Source organism: Oxyura jamaicensis, chromosome 1, assembly GCF_011077185.1.
Source record: "Oxyura jamaicensis isolate SHBP4307 breed ruddy duck chromosome 1, BPBGC_Ojam_1.0, whole genome shotgun sequence".
NCBI classification, from domain to species: domain Eukaryota; kingdom Metazoa; phylum Chordata; class Aves; order Anseriformes; family Anatidae; genus Oxyura; species Oxyura jamaicensis.
The window spans coordinates 48,191,290-48,197,542 of NC_048893.1; the positions used below are offsets into that span (position 1 = coordinate 48,191,290).

General features: G+C 33.3%; 1 long non-coding RNA gene across 1 annotated transcript; it reads left to right on the top strand.

Moving 5' to 3' along the window:
• The first annotated feature begins 1,883 nt into the window (after positions 1-1,883).
• LOC118173626 lies at positions 1,884-3,631 on the top strand. Its single transcript, XR_004754315.1, has 3 exons — positions 1,884-2,845; positions 3,029-3,140; positions 3,183-3,631. It is a non-coding gene; the product is annotated as an uncharacterized LOC118173626 (long non-coding RNA).
• Positions 3,632-6,253: the final 2,622 nt, after the last annotated feature.

Genomic DNA, 6,253 nt, shown 5'->3' on the forward strand with positions numbered 1-6,253 from the left:
GAAAATGGTCTTTCTAATGGTAATAACCTTGATGAAGTAGAAGAAGGAGCTGACTTTCTCATCTGTTTTATATTTCCCTCCATTTTTGTTTGGTTTTGTTTGTCCAGATAACAGCTTTCTGCCAATCCATGTTTCCCTGCCAAATATATTTTTCTGCCCAGTCCCGCATTAGGGTGATTTTCAGGTAAAATGCCAAGAAAAACAGATAAAAGAGAAGCACTAGGAAAACTAAATGTACTTGCATTAATTATTGAAGCCCTATAAAACAGACTATCTAAATCTTTTTTAATCTTCTAAAGGCAAAAGAAATGGGGGGGAAGGAGGAGGGAGGGGAGGGGTGTTACTGTTTTCTTTTTAAGATACTAATGCTCTCTGCTAAATGTAGTGAGATGTCAACAAGAAGATCTTTATAACACAACCGTGCTATTCTATTAATTTAATTTTAGCTTGCTAAAAATTAGACACATAATTAAACCTAGTGATCTGGGTTCCCTCAAAGGGAATAGAAAAAAAAAAAAAAAAAAGTCATTTGTAGAATGCAATTTATCCCACTTGTTTTAGATACTCATTTTAGGATGAACTGAATCACCTTTGGAGACAGTAAAGTTTCATATTTCAGGTTTTAAGAAACAGCTCAAACAGATCAAGACCAGATTAATTACTCTGAAATCTATTCATCTCACTCAAACCTTTGCAAACCATCCGGTATGTTTAAGGTGAACCAGTATCTCACAGGTAGTCATTGATGCACAACAGGGTGACAAGGCAGTCACCTTTCCAGCTGCCCTGAGTTACCTAATCCAGATAATCCCTTTTCCACATTGGATCACTTGAGGACAGCCCTCATTATTGCCCTCACTACAGGACAAGTGGCTCAGACCTGAGCTTTTAGATTCACAGCAAGAAGGTATATCCACTTATGCCTTTGCCAGCTGCTTTCCATTGAGAGCTGCCTAGATTTCTTCTATAACATCATTTCCTCATCAAACTATCACAGCCCAGTTAATGAGAAGATGATTCAAATGTCTGCAACAGACACCATGGAAAAACTGAGGACAAAAGATGAATACTACAGTAATTAGAATAGATGATGTAGATGTTAAAGTTGATTGTCTCATTTCTTCACAGAATACAATGGCAAACTGCAGAAACTCACCAAAGTTTCCTCAATACAGTGAGACAATTTATCTCTTTGGAGACCACACAAGAGAAATGTCTACCTAGTAATTTGACTATATATTCCATATACTATTTGATAAATACATGTATTCCTACTGAATAATTCCATAATGATCTTTGAAAACATTACTTCTTTGTTAATGGTAACTAGTTTAGGAAAACTATTCATATAGCATTTTTGTTTGGCTTGTTTGATTTGTTGTTTGTGTGTTGTTGTTGTTTTGTTTTGTTTTGTTTTCGTTTGTTTATTGTTGTGGGTTTTAATTTGTTGGCTGGTTGATTGGTTTTGTTTGGTTTTCCTTTAATATTATATTATAATATTATAACATAAGACACTTAATTATAATATTATAACATAAGACACTTAGTGTTTAATGCAGTACATCAACAATAATAAGGTACATATTATAGTTGAAGAAATGAGCCATTGGCAGAGTGAGAATTAGTCTTTGTGAATAGCAAGAGGCAATGAAATGAGGAACAGTTCTTACTGGTTTTATTAAATTGAATAGTCAAACCTTGGCATTTTGAATTCTTGTATAATTCTTTTTAAAGATAAGCTAGCGATATTTTATTTTCATTCTTTAAATTTGCATAGTTTTCCTAGTGCCACGGTTTTATTTTGTGGTATAAAAAATATGTTACAAATTCCATGGCTTTCTTATATGTGTGTTCCCAGCTCCTGTAATTTATTTGGAACTTTACTTTCTTTAATGCTTTTTCTTAAACCTCAACTCTTCGAAATAAAACATAATTCCATTTTATAACTATAATTTTTTTGTCAAAAGTACTCTTGGCTGAAAAGAATGATTTGAAAATGTTATATGAGCCTACACAGAGCCTAGGGTACCAAGAGGAAAATAAAAATAATTACGTTGATATTTTTTTAATTTTTAGGGGAGGAGAGGTGATAGATGTAGCCCATGATTTCTGTGTGTCTCTGATTGTGAAAATGATTGGCATTATCTGACTTATATCAGAGGAGAGGTCCCAAGAAGCGTGGTTGATCCATTCAACTATCCTGCCATTCTTTGAGATGAATCTTTACAGCATATTGTCTCTGTCATTCAATTTCTATAGTTTTTAAAAAACAATGTAAGATACAAAAGAAAGAATTAGTACGTCCTTGAATGTAAAGTTGTTATTTGTATGTCATGTATCAGTGCCCATCAGTTTATGCAGGGAAGAGCAATGAGAACCAAGGCAGCTATTTTGAGTATTGGTATTAAAGCAAACATAGATGAACTTATACAATAATAGACAGGAAAAGGTAGGATAACTACTCTCAAATATATGTAAATATATCACAAAAGTCATGACATTTTAGTGACCTGACTTGGAATATGCTCTTTGGTTTCTTTTAATAATTATCTCACATCATCTTCAGATGATGGAAAGACACATCAAGGACAGTGTAGCATATTTTTTAAGTGCTTGATTTTAATGCTTATGTTCTTTTCTCTTTCTTTTTATTTTTATAGTGCTTTTGAAAAGAATGTTCCCTTCTACAGTAGATAGGATTACTCTATTGTCACCTTGCCAGCTGATGTAAAAGCATTTCTAACAAATACACAGAATTAGAAACTGGAGAGGAGTTGCTTGTAGATAGGTATAGAAGAGCAGAAGAAAAGGCCTTCAAGACCACAAGAAAAATAAAAATTAAAGAGTTAAAAGCAAAATGCACAAAATACATTATGAATGGACATTCTGCTATCTTATCCAATGGCTGCGAAAATCAATGTAATGATAAAAAGAAGCAGTGAGAAGCTTGTTAATGGGAAAGTAAATGAGAAGTCTTTATGTGCTCTGCTGCCATGATTTGCTACAAATAGGGTCCTAAACTAAGCAGTTTTTCATGTGTGCTGTTTTCATCTTTAGTAACAATAACTTTTAATTTAAAAGCCAGTAACTGGTCTAAACATGTGGGAAATGAGAACAGCTTCTTCAGGTCATTGAACCAGGTGCCTTGGTTCAGTTCAACTCACTTCATTTTGCTGAAGAAGCTGGTGATTATCTGTGTTGAGAGTTAGCACTTCATGGCTGCCTCTACATGAGTCACTGTTATACCCCATCAAACCACTTACATCCACTATTATGCCTCATTACATTTCTGTCCACCAATGAGCATTGTTTTACCTCTTTGCAACAGGGCACTCTGCTATGCTGCTCTTCCGGCTACTCAGTCATATGAGCCATGTACTGTTAGGCAAAGAGGAAAGTTTAAGTGAATGGCAGCAGATATTCTCACAAATTTTCCTTTCACATTTTGTTTCTGGAGTACTTCCTATAAGCTATTTGCAATCTTTCTCCCATCATTTGCTGTTCAGTCTCCTTGGCCCTCTACCTTTGACTTGAATATATCTAAGACTAAATAACATTTCTAAAACATCATTGTATGATCAGTCCTTTTGTTACAGGGATCCTCTTTGGCTCTGTCTTTCTAAAGTCTAACTCCAATAATGTGATTTTTTTTTCTCGCCTTTCCTTCTTTCAAAAGTACAAGCTGTCATGTTCAAATGCCTTATTGCATGATCATCTCTCCAGCAAGACTGTTTTAATTAAAGATTACCAAAGAATTCAGGTGGACTTAGCATTTTCTAGGGAAGAAAAAATATAAAGGATGCTATGTACCCCAACTTCTTTCTCCTCTGGGTTTAATGCACACAGGAGGTGAAAAACCAGGAAAGCTTTTACAGTTTTCTGATAGAAACAAGCTTTTTGTAAATGTCATGCATTATTTCCCCAAGTTTCCAAGCTGAGACTTTCTTAGTCTCATGTGTAAAAAATCTGTCACTGTAAGGCTCATATGATAATTTATCTCTCTTTTGTGGAGAAATAAAATGAAAAAAAAAAAAAAAAAAAAAAGTATGTCAACAAAATTTTGTAATTTTAAAAAGTCTGTGGATCAAATGCTGAATAGACAATACCAAGATTTTAAATATCTTTGCTATCCCGGAAAGCATTAACATATGAATTGAATGGATATGCCTAACTTATTTATACCCCAATATCCAAGAAGCACTGGTGGAGGCAATACCAAATTAAAAATGATATATTTGTTTTTCTACTTGCCTTTCCTGATGAGTCTTTTCTGCACAGGTGGCAATTTTGTTACAGACTGTACATTAATATAATCACATCAAAAAAGACTGAAATTTTAAATAAAGAAAATCATGCTGTTGTTTTATTTTTCAGAAATATAATATTCTTGATGGGGAAAAAAAAAATGCTAATTACCAATTTAAAATCAGTTTCGACTCTGAGCCAAGATAATTATATCTAGTCCCACTTTTTTTGCTCTCAGTTGTATACATTCGTTACAATAATATTTTTTGCTTCACAAGATATTGAAGACCTAGTGCCTATTTATTATTTTTCGGAGAAGAGATGAACCTTTGAGGTTTTTAAAAAATTACTTGTGATGCTTATTTAAAATACCTACACTATTCTGAAGATATTATTCAAACATCAAACAAATATTTCTACTTTGTGCCAAGTTTAGGCAGAAAACTCAGAAAGAGCATTTCAGATGGCTATGTTTTGAAGTTCTGAGATCTTATGAGGGAGACATTTGTTCTAGCATTCATTTTCCACATAATACAAAATGTCTACATAGAAATAGCTAACTTAGATGGGTAGGATTCACCACATTAATTTAAATCATCTAAAATGTCCATCCAGTTCATGTTAGTCATGTACTGGCCTCTGTATTATATACAGAATTTGGGGCACCTGCAGAGAGAGACTGCTCTGGTTCTGGCGAGATGTGTAAGATTGGAGGCAATGGCTGTCCAGAAAAGATCAATGGCCATGGAGAGAAATTATGATTCTCAATCTAGGAAATATATATATATATGTTCAGGTATTAATATAAGGCAACATCAATCTTTAAGCAATACTACTTTCATCTTCACAGCCTGCAGCTATTTTCATACTATAGGATCTGCAATGACATATGACTGGATTTTTTTCCTTTTAAAATGGTATATTTCATACACATGCAAATAAATATGTGAGAGTGCAAGTCTGCATCTAAATATGTTCGAAGTAACATTTTAAAGTAATATTTAACCACACATTCATTTTTTTTTTGTTATAAGTAAAAAAAACTAAGTTTGATTGGATTGCAAAAATAGTCTGTAATTTCCCCATTTTCTACTCAATTGCTTTGATAATTGCTTACTTTGGGACTTTGCTAGAATAAAGGAGCTATAACTGAAGGACCTCTTCAGTGTAACAAGAATGATATGATGAAACTTCAAGCAAGTTGGTGTAATTTAGCTCTTCCTTATATCTTAATGCCTGAACTATACTCTTAGTAAAGATCCTGTTCACTTGGACCTATCTACCTTTGCCCTCCTAACACAGCCTCAATGTGTGAGATTTTTTTAAGGTCAAATCAGCTAGAGTCAAGATGTTGTAACTCTCTGTCTATCATTGCATTTGATGCTCTAGCTTGTCTATAAGTATCTTAAACAATTGCTGAAGGATGGTTGATGTTATGAGTTTGCCAGAGAAATGCCGTTAAGGAAGAGTAACTCTTCCATTTAAAGAAAAAAGGTGAATCGTGAACAAAAGGAAACCAATAGTAATCATCATCAGATATTTTCACATCAAAGTGTGAAAGTGTACAGACAAAAATAAATATTAAAAAGTTAAAAGCAAAATGCACAAAATACATTATGAATGGACATTCTGCTATCTTATCCAATGGCTGCAAAAATCAATGTAATGATAAAAAGAAGCAGTGAGAAGCTTGTTAAAGTGTACAGACAAAATACCCATGTGGCTTTGAAGACCAGAATTTCTGTTGAATTCATTAGAATTGCTTCTATTTACATTACTTTTAATTTTAGTGAGTGTTACTATTGCTTTACATATTTACAGGATTTTGAAATGTCTTTGCTTTTCAGTCAGTAGTGCCTATATTAGATTTTATAATACAGTTTTTTATGGTCTTGTTTTTAGAGGTGCTGAGCCATTAAATGGTTCCTTCTGAGTGGCAGCTCTGAGTACTTGGCACTAATAAATATTAGATCGTATGAATAACTAAATATGTTTTTATACACTTAAG